This window comes from Ursus americanus, chromosome 11 (genome assembly GCF_024610735.1).
Source record: "Ursus americanus isolate L20-20 chromosome 11, mUrsAme1.1.p, whole genome shotgun sequence".
In the NCBI taxonomy this organism is placed as follows: domain Eukaryota; kingdom Metazoa; phylum Chordata; class Mammalia; order Carnivora; family Ursidae; genus Ursus; species Ursus americanus.
This window is the reverse complement of record NC_142137.1, coordinates 18,114,984-18,125,844: the sequence shown is the minus strand read 5'-3', so window position 1 is coordinate 18,125,844 and position 10,861 is coordinate 18,114,984.

The following is a 10,861-nucleotide window of genomic DNA, read 5'->3' as shown; positions in this document are numbered from 1 at the left end:
AAAGACTATTTGTAGCATAATTATTTACTTCTTTTTTTAAAAAGGTTTGAATGTGTAAAATAGTCAAAGAGTTAAAACCACAGCTGAATAAACGGGCTGTCAATTTAAGTATTCAGTCCTAAGGATAAATACAGAAAATCGATGACTGTGACTGTAAAAGGTAGTGATTGGTTTCCTGAATCCACGGTGGGCAATATAACTCTGTATATTACGAAACACAAACAAGAAAGCATGCTTATCAAGACGGAAGACTTTTTCATTAGGAAACTTTTGTAGGTGGAAATGTTGCAATTGTCAGTTGAAGTATTTGATAAAGTCTAACATTATCCTCAAGTAAGACACAAGTGACAGGAGGGTACAGATGCAATAAACCTAGTAAGAAATTAATTTTTCCTTTGCTAATCCCACCCCCACCCCCCGAATTCGCCACGCAACTATGTTAACGTTGGCAGTGTTTGGAGATGTCAGGCAGAGTATATAACAGGGCTTCAGAACTCTTACGTAAAAGATAGTATGTTCCCTGGGCTTCCGAGGCCGGGTAGGTTGGCAAAAGCTGGCTCAGAGAGGAGGAGGCTCACACACCCGCCGGCTAGCGGCGCCGGCTGCTGCTGCTTCCGCGGGCGGCACCCACGCCGCCGCCGCCGCGTCCCCTCATCGGGGTCTCTCGCAGCCATTCAGGGTGTAAGATACAAGAACTTGAAGTTTTCTTTGGAATTCTGTCCGTGAGACTGGCTCCTGGGCACGGCAGGTTTCTTTGGCTCCAGCTACAACCTGAGGCTTGGAGAGGAAGCACCACAGCCTCTGTTCGCCGCTCCCGACCGAAGTGAAAACACCTCCCGGAAGCCGCTCCAGCATCCTGCGCGGTACCGCGGAAAGCGGCCCCGGGCTGCGCAGTGCCTCAGCTGCCCTCCAGGCTGCGCTTCACGCACTTCCTCGGCCATCAAAAGCGAATCCGCACCTGATCCACAGAGCGAAGTAGGTGAGGTCGCGAGGAAGAACTTTGGGGGTTTTTGCTGTTTTTGTTTTTGTTGGGGGGATTTTTCCTTTGAGGCCCTGCTGCTGTTCTGGCCCGCAGCATGGAGGAGGCGGGGTAAGGGCATCGCTCCCTGGAGTCCTGCAGGACTGAGCGCAGCTGGGCCGAGGCAGTCGACAGGTGTGTGCCGCCGAACCCTGAGCACCGGGAGGCGTCTGGAAGCGAGAGCGGAACGCCGCAGGCGAGTCGGTCGGGAGGAATCATCTGGCGTTTCAGCCTTCCCGGGTCTGTTACTGGCGCTGCAGATCGGTCCGCGCTGCGGGAGCCGGAGGAGCATGAACCGGCCCAACACAGACCCAGCAGACGCGCACGCCACCCAGCGCCGCTCCGCTCTAGGTTCAGCCGGGAGGGAGTTCCCTCTGTTAGGCAGAGTACTTCGCGTCTGTTTTTGTTCCCTAGTGTCAGCCTCCAAAGAGAGCGCGGTGTAGCCGTAACGTCCCTATTCTCAGCTCTTAGAGCTGTAACTGGCATACAGAAACGCTCAGTAAAATAATGGTTCATTCATTTAACAAGTGTTTGTTGAGTGCTCATTATGTGCCAGGCACCCATACTGACTTGAACCACGTAGACCAGGCACCTGGCCTCAGCACGCTTCTATTTACCGTTAGTTGAATGAATGAAGAAAGAATTAGGTATCAAGAGCAGCTGTAGAAAAGATGGCACCTCTGGGCCACCTTTCCATGGGTCACCTCAAAAAGGAGACAGGAAAGGAACACAGGGTCAGGGAGATAAAACTAGAACCACCCCTCCCTCTTTCGTGTGTTTCCAGGGAGAAGGGAATAAGGTAAAGGATGACAGGAGGAATCTCCTACAGTGATCAGCTCTGCATTTTGTGGGCAAATTACCTACTTTCTTATGGTATTAAATGCTCTGGTCTGAATGTTTGTATCCTCCCAAAATTAATATGTTGAAACCTAACGTCCAGTGGGAAGGTATTAAGCGGTGAGGCCCTAAGGAGGTACTTAGGTCGGGAGAGGCCCCTTCATGAATGGAATTAGTGCTCTTATAAGAGACCCCAAAGGGATCCCCTCCCCTTGTGCCATGTGAGGACACAAGGCAAAGACAAGCTGCCTGCTGTGAACCAGGAAGTAGGGTCTCACCAGACAGCTCTCTGTGTCATGATCTTGGACTTCCCAGCCTCCATAACTAGGAGAAATAAATGTTTACTGTTGTTAAGCCGCCCCGTGTATGGTATTTTGTTATAACATTCTGAATGGACTAAAATGGTCAGTATATTATATATACTAGGGAGAGATCTGTCTTTAAGGTCTAAATGTAAATCTGTCATTCTACACTCATGACACTAAGACAAAGACAATAAATAAAGTGAAGAAAGGGAATGAAGAGAAAGGAGTTCAGCTCAAAGATGAAAAACAAACAAAAAGAATGGTGGGGTTAACACTATGGCCCATGTTCCCTTCTTACAAAGAAACTGTAAGTTTAAGTCATATGAGTTCTTCACTGTTTTAACATAGATTAAGGACTGATAATTAAAGAAATTAGAATCACAAAATAAGTACATCCTCACCCCAACCACCTCATCCTGAAGTGGAAATCTTGTTAATACTACTTACTCCACTTTCTTTTAAGCTACTTTAGCCTCTGGCTTTGAAAAGATCTGCTGAGCCTGTGTTCTATGCCTACATCTTATTGTAAAGGTGACTAAGTAATGACACAGAGAGCTCAATCCTACTGAAAGAAAATTAATGTTACTCACAGTTTTTGGAAACAAGAGGCACAGCTCACCACACAAGGCCACAGGAGGAACACCAGGTTTTGGTCAGGAAGGAAAGGAGCAAGCAGTGTGTTTAGGCGAGAATCTTTATTTGGGTTCCTGTGGGAAAGATAAGACAGGGCAGGGTGAACAGTTTAAGATTGGCTAGTTTGAATAATTTCCTTGGATTTGAGGCTCTGTGGGTGGTTCCTAGTTGCCTGGCACTTGGTCCTGGATGATGGAGGCAAAGGACTATTGCCTCCTGGGGTCTAATTGCCAGGTAAAGGAGGTCTGGCTCTGGATTGGTTAGTTTGCATAACAAAGACATGCCCTGGGCTGGACCCTTTGCAATCTCTGGGAATTGGCTGACCCTGGGAAGGGCAGTCTCTCCCTAGCCAGAGGATTTTTTTTTAAGATGTCAAAACATGGTAATATAGAGAAAATAAGAAATATGATTCATACAGCCTGGGGTAAGAAAAAGGGACAGAAATTTCTTGTGTTCTTTGAACACAATGCCCTGAGAGTCTAAACTCTGGGCATCATACTTTCTTCTCTTCAGCTCCACAAAGTAACTTTGGAAAAGAAGTTGATTAGTTTGGATGGAGAGGTGATGGAATCAAGTGAAAAAGTCAGAAAAACAGGTTCAGAGAAGTAGGATCCAATGAAAGAATGAAGTCATCAGCCAGATTTGTGGTGGGATGTTGAGGTAGGTTTAGACCATAATCAAGTCTGTGTAGTAGGGTTGAGCTGGTTTTTCCAAAGGAGTGGTTCTCTATCTAATGGGCTTCTTTAAATTCAAAATTTGGGACTTCAAAGCCTTTCAGTTATTCAACAAATTACATTTTCCAAAGAACTCTGTATATGGTCCCAACATTAGGAAGTAGGTCCAGCAGGTATTGTTATTCTGATTTTAAAACTGAGTCTTAGGGGCGCCTGGGTGGCTCAGTCATTAAGTGTCTGTCTTCTACTCAGGTCATGATCCCAGAGTCCTGGGATTGAGCCCTGCATCGGGCTCCCTGCTTGGTGGGAAACCTGCTTCTCCCTCTCCCACTCCCCCTGCTTGTGTTCCCTCTCTCACTGTCTCTCTCTGTCAAATAAATAAATAAAATCTTAAAAAAAAAGAAAACAAGAAAACTGAGTCTTAGATAAATTATTTGTCCAAGGCTTTGTGATTAGTTCATAGAAGAACCCTTGTTAGCATCTTAGCCTGATGCTTACTTAGCTCAGTGCTCTGCGTGCCATTCCTAAACCATATATTTATATTTCAACAAGCACATTTTTAAAAAATGTGAATCAATACATATTTATTGAGGGGTTGCTAGTCATTAAGTGTCTAGAGTGGTGTGAGAGCCTTTGGGAGTATGATATTTGCTGGTCCTGAATATATTCAGTGTTGACACATAGCTGATTTGTTCCTTCTTGGCAGTATCAGTATGACAGAGAAGTCATACACACTCCGGGCACACACACTGGTTTTCATCCTCACTCCACCATACTGTACATGTAGACCTGGCTCCTCACTTAACCTTTCAGCCCAAGTATTGTCATCTATAAAAAGAGCATAATATCTACTTAACAGGCTTGTTAATAGGACTAATAAAATATGTACATGTACATATGATAATGTTTCAGGTGGCTGAATTTGATTTCACATAAATAGAAGGTCAAGAATTGATCCCCCAGAAACTGAATAAGGATTTCTGTAATCAATAAGGTGAATTTTAAGATTTTTTAAAAAAATTTACTTATTTGACAGAGAGAGAAACAGTGAGAGAAGGAACACAAGCAGGGGGAGTGGGAGAGGGAGAAGCAGGCTTCCCGCAGAGCAGGGCGCCCTCACGCAGGGCTCGATCCCAGGATCCTGGGATCATGACCTGAGCGGAAGGCAGACGCTTAATGACTGAGCCACCCAGGTGTCCCGGATAAGGCAAATTTAAAAAAGAACTCATAATAAAAGTGTTTCTAATCATTATTATGTTTATCATTTGTAAGGAGAGAGAGCATCAGAGCAATAACTCACCAAAGTCAAGTGTTTTCTCTTACAGTTTGAACCATGGCTTTCAAATTAAACTTTTGAGTTAGCTTATCCAAGGCAATTCCCTTACTGACCATGGGTACCTGATTCTCTTGCCTCCACTATTGCCACTGATCACCTCTAGCTAAATAAATAGTCCCATAAACCATTTGAAGCCTTTCATTACATGCTATATTCCTCGATATCCTTCCTCCTATCACATCGGAAAGAGAGAAAAGAAGAAAAGAAAAATACGATAATGTTTCTCAACCTTGGCACTCTTGGGGCTGGATAATTCACTGATGTGGAGGGATGTCCTGTGCACTGATGAATGTTTAGCAACATACCCGGCCTCCACCCAAGAAATGCCCAGAGTGCCCACCCCACAGTTGTGACAAGCAAAAATGTCTTCAGTCCTCTTCAATCCCGTTCCATGATGGTCAAAATAATCCCCAGTTAAGAACCACTGACACACAGATACGATAATCAGCAGCAACAAAGGGACTGATTTTTTCCCTCCAAATGCTACAGTTTAAGACCAGTAAACACCTTGCCCAGAAGCTCTCGGTGGATATTTCCTCTAATGCATTGGCCATGCCCATGCCTCCACCAAGCACATGCAAGGCAAACAGGAACCAGCACTGCTCTTAGATTCAATCAGGTGAGATACTGCTCTAGCCCATGCCTCAGGGCCCTGTAATTTAGAGTAAATATATAATTTTTACAATAAAGTTTTTAGAATTATTTACAGAAAAATTGCAAAGATAGTACAGAAAGTTTCTGTATATCCTTTACCCAGTTCTCTCTCCCTGATTTTAGCATCTCATATAACCATGATACATTTGTCAAAATTGAGAGGTTAATATTCGTACATTACTATTAATATTGGTACATTACTATTAACTAAATTACACACTTTATTCAGATTTTTCTCACTAATGCTCTTTTTTCTGTTCCAGGATCCCACCCAGGGTACCACATTACATTTAGTTATTGAGTCTCCCTAGTTTGTTCTGGTCGGTGACAATTTATCAGTCTTTCCCTGTTTTCAAAGACCTTGGCAGCTTGAAGAATGCTAGTCAAGTATTCCATAGAAAGTCTCTCAATTTGGGTATGATGCTTTTTCTCATGACTAGTTATACGGGCTATGGGCCTTTGGAAGGAGGACCACAGAGGTAAAGTGCTCTTCTCATAACATTATGTCAGAAATATATACTATCAACATGACATGTCACTGCTGTTGTTAATTTTTATCATTCAGTTAAAGTAGTGTTTGCCTGTTATCTCCATTGTAGAATTACTATTTTTCTCTTTCCATAATCCAGTCTTTGGAAGCAAGCCTCTAAGTTGAGCTCATACTCAAGGGTAGAGGGATTAAGTTCCATCTTATGGTGGGCAGGTAATATTTACATATATTGTGTGGAATTTTCAGTAAAAAACTTTGATCTCTTTTTATCCATTTATTTATTCAATTATATATCAGTATGGATTCAAATACATGTATTTTGTTATGTACAATAATAGTACATTATTTTGTTGTTGTTGCGCACATTGTTTCAGCTTAGGCTATTGGGGTCTTTTTCAGGATGACTCCTGTGTTTTTCTGACATAGTCCCAATCTTTTGGTTTTGGAGCACTTCTTTCTTCCCTCATTGGTACTACGAATCAGGACCACCTTGTATTTTCTCTGATCAGTCTTAGAATTAGCCATTTCTCCAAGGATCCTAGGTTCCTTTTATTGGAGAGTGGTATTTATAAACCAAGATGTGGATGTGAGTGTGCTCATTACAATTGGGTATCAGTGCTTTCAACTCCTCTCAGCAGATGAAACTAAAAAATATATATGTTATATACATGCATATGAATACTGATGCATGTATACAAACTTATGCATACCTCTTCCATACCTATCTGTCGATATACATGAGCAGAGCGAATTCTGTAATTACTGATTCTAATCCATTAGCATAGAGTTCATTCTATCTTTCTTCCCTCGATGATTTGTAATTTCCTTCTCTGACAATGAAAACCTGGCTCGCATTATGTACTATCCATTTTTACTTATGTGTTCAACCTCAGCATGCACATAAAGCAAGTTCAGAATTATTAATCTAGTCCTGTGAGAAATCTACAAATCAGAGTACAATGTTTATGTACAGTTCTTTTTGTTTTTAGCCTTACAGATTACAGTGGAGTACATTTTTTAGTCAGAATGTTTATAGAGAAAGAGACCCCACAAAATTTTTTACCCAAAGCCTCACACCCTAGCAGTGGCCCTGTTCTCTTTCCCATCAATTCCATTATTATTTTAATGCCTTGATACATATTCTCCCACATTTTTCTTCTTGATCAAATATAAATAAGCACACAAGGATATAAATACTGTATAGGTATGTGTATTTGTTCTACAGAAGACATTTGGCCTGAGGTTAGAGTTTGAGAAATGAAATGTTTTAGAAGCAACCCAAGTAATTCTAAGGTACAGTCATGGTTAAGGTTCACCACTCTGGTCATTCTAATCAAGGCTACCTCTAGACAATACTTTGTTTGTGTGACCTTTATCTATGTAGACAAGCAAACAGAAGAAGTAAGTAGAAAATGAAGTAAAGTGAACTGAAGTGGAAAGTTTATGATGTAGACCAAAGCTGGAGCATACAGACTAAAGTTACAGTGAGCAGAGATGATGAAGCAGACACAGAGTGGGGAGACTGTATGGGTTAGTTGGGAACAAGAAAACAGAGAAAACACACACAGAGAAATAAGCCTCAATTCTGGACAGTTTTCTAGGTTTAATGCTAGTGTCAATCATGTTTCTTTATAGTGAACTGTGAATTTCTAGAAGTAACTTTCACAACCAAAAGAGTCTAATTAAAATATGTAGATTTAAAGTAAAAGTGAAGGAAAAGAAGGAAGGGAATTGGCCAGTGTTGCAGGGATAAACAATGTAATGGAAGAAGAGAGCATTTAGTTCATAGCCAGATGGTAAGATCCATTCTGAGTTTGGATTTGAAGAGAAAAGTATATTAAATTCATATTTCAATCATTTGGGAAGACCACTGAGACAGATGGACTTCTCAGGGTTTGGAGATCTGACTTTCATTCTTGCAGACCCAGAAACCTGAGCTGCCAGCTTACCATATCTAGATCATCTCCTAAGTGTGGACACACAATAATCAATCCCAGAGAAATTCATATATTAAAAACCCAATATAAATTTATTGGTTTATATGGACAATAATAATTGCCAAATTGATCAGGTATTTTTGTTTGCTGCTGAGAGCATTATATACATATTTTTAAAGATTTTATTTATTTGACAGAGAGAGACACAGCGAGAGAGGGAACACAAGCAGGCAGAGTGGGAGAGGGAGAAGCAGGCTTCCCGCAGAGTAGGGAGCCCGATGCGGGGCTCAATCCCAGGACCCTGGGATCATGACCTGAGCCGAAGGCAGACGCTTAACGACTGAGCCACCCAGGAGCCCCGAGAGCATTATATTTCTATAGGCAAATCCATGTGAAAAGCCAAATTACTATTGGAAGATTGCTTGGTAAGTATACAATTTAGATCAATAGGAGAGATAGTTGTAGTTAGTGCTAGCAAGTAACAACACACAGATGTATCCACTTCTATTCTAAGAACAGACCTGCTGAAGAACCTAGTTATTTAAGTCTGTGAGCCAGAGCCAATGAAGGTACTGCTGAAGTCGGAATAACACCCCCCCCCATCCAAAGATGTCCAAATCTTATACCCAGAACCTGTGAATATGTTAGTTTAAATGGCAAAAGAGAATTAAGGTTGCAGATGGAATTAAGATTGCTAATTGGTTGAATTTAAAATAAAGAGATTATTCTAGATTATTCAGGTGGGTCCAATGTTATAAGCACAAGCTGTAAGTATGGAAGAGGCAGAGTCAATGTGAGAGTGATGGTTTGTGAGAGTTAATTGGCATTATTAGCTTTGAAAATGAAAGGGGCCATGAGCCAAGGAATGTGGGCAGCCTCTGGAAATTGGAAAAGGCAAGAAAAACAGATTCTCCTCTAGAGCTTTTTGAAAGGAACATAGCCCTGCTGACACCTTGATTTTAGCTCAGTGAGACCCACCCATTTAGGACTTCTGAGCTCTAGAGTTGTAAGATTAAAAAATTGTGTTGTTCTAAGCCACTATTTCGATTTGTTATAGCAGGATTAGGAGACTCATACACTCTGCCAATTTGATCTTTCTGACTTCCATTTATATACTCCATAAATTTTCCTTTCTTACTTTCTTGTTTAAGCAAAATAACATAATTACTTTGTGTTAACTTTTAGTTGCAATCTCAATCCTGACAGGCTTCCCCAGGTGGATCACCTTGACTGGACTGAAGGTGTTTACCAATTATTTGGACTTCTTTTGTTCTGGGGAATCTTCCTAAAAATGGGCCATTTCTTGGTCCTTGGAATCTTCAGACAATAAGAATACTAAGCTCTGGTTCTCAGCTTTCTTAATGATATACATTGTGTTCTCTCAAGGGCCATTCTAGACTACCTGAAACCAGAAAGTGAATTCTGGAATCCCTAAACTCTTTGGGGATTCCAGACCTAGAGGTATACAAGGCAGAACAAATCCCTAATGGTGTAAATAAGGTGGCACATTGTAAATCAACGTATTTGATTATTGTTTTCTGTGGAGTGCAGATGGATTAAAGTGTCAAGGACTAGAATTAAGAGGCAGAGTACATCTTTGTATCAAGGTAGCACTATTTTCCTTATCTCTGAAAACAGAGTTCTTTATAGTCCAGATTGTAGAATCTAAACTTGTTTTAAATAATAAAAGCTAAAAGTTAAAAAAAATAAAAAGTAAAATGTAAGAGTTACGGAGCTCTTACTATGTACTAGGCACTATTCCAATTTCTTTTAAGTTTCATTTAAACCTCTCCAGAACTCTTATGGCTTTGGAACAATGATTATCCCTATTTTACAAACGAAGAAACTGAGGTTCAGTGTGATTAAGTAGTTTGACCAAGTTTACTGGCATAGACTGAATGGAATTCATACCTGGAACTTCTGATACCCAATAGTATTTAGAGGTGGGGCCTTTGGGAGTCAATTAGGTTTAGATGAGATCATAAAGGTGAGGCCCTGATGATAGTATTAGTATCCTTATTGTCTATCTCTCTGCCCTTGAAGACTCTATGAGAAGGCACCCATCCACAAGCCAGGAAGACAGTTCTCTCCAGGAATCAAATGTGCTGGCACCTTGATCTTGGACTTCCCAGCTTCCAGAACTGTGAGAAATAAATGTCTGTTGTTTAGGCTACACAGCATGTGGTATTCTGTTACAGCAGTCTGAGCTGACTAAGACAGTTACACAACTAGTAAGTGGCAGAGCTGTTACCTGAACTTGATAAGTATAATTTAGAGACTGAGTTCTTAACTAGTATGTTTTGCCATAAGTTAGAGGTATACTCATCTTCCACAAATAGATGTATCCAGAAATTAAAATAAAGGGATGCACAGTGAATGACTAAATAGAGGAAAGGATATTTTCACAATAAAGATTATTAGTACCAAAGCAAATTACAATAATAATTTAATTAAATCTTTTAATTTAAATCTTAATCCTCTTCACTTTTTTAACCCATTCCCCAACTCACCTCCTCTCTGGCAACCACCAATTCTCTATACTTAAGAATCTGGTTTTTTGTCTCTTTTTTTCTTTCTCCGTTTGTTTTGTTTCTCAAATTGCATATGAATGAAATTATATGCTATTTTCTTTCTCTGACTTATTTCACTTAGCTGAAAAATAATGTAGTAAGCTACACTTGGCAGAACATTGATTGGTCTTCTGTGAACAGCTTTCAGGTGTACCCAATTATTTAGAATAATTTTTACAATAAATGCAATCTCACAATGATAATAAAAATGGGAAATACAGATTATTTCATCTTGTAAAATTAAATTATTGCATTTTTGGCTGTACGTTCTATTCGGTATTTATATGTGAATACACACACACATACACACACATGTAATAAAGGAAAAATGTTTTTCACTGTTCTGCAAAACGGATAGTCTCTGGCACTGAAAACTGCTGCTCTAAAAGTTTGCACCCCAGTCCAAA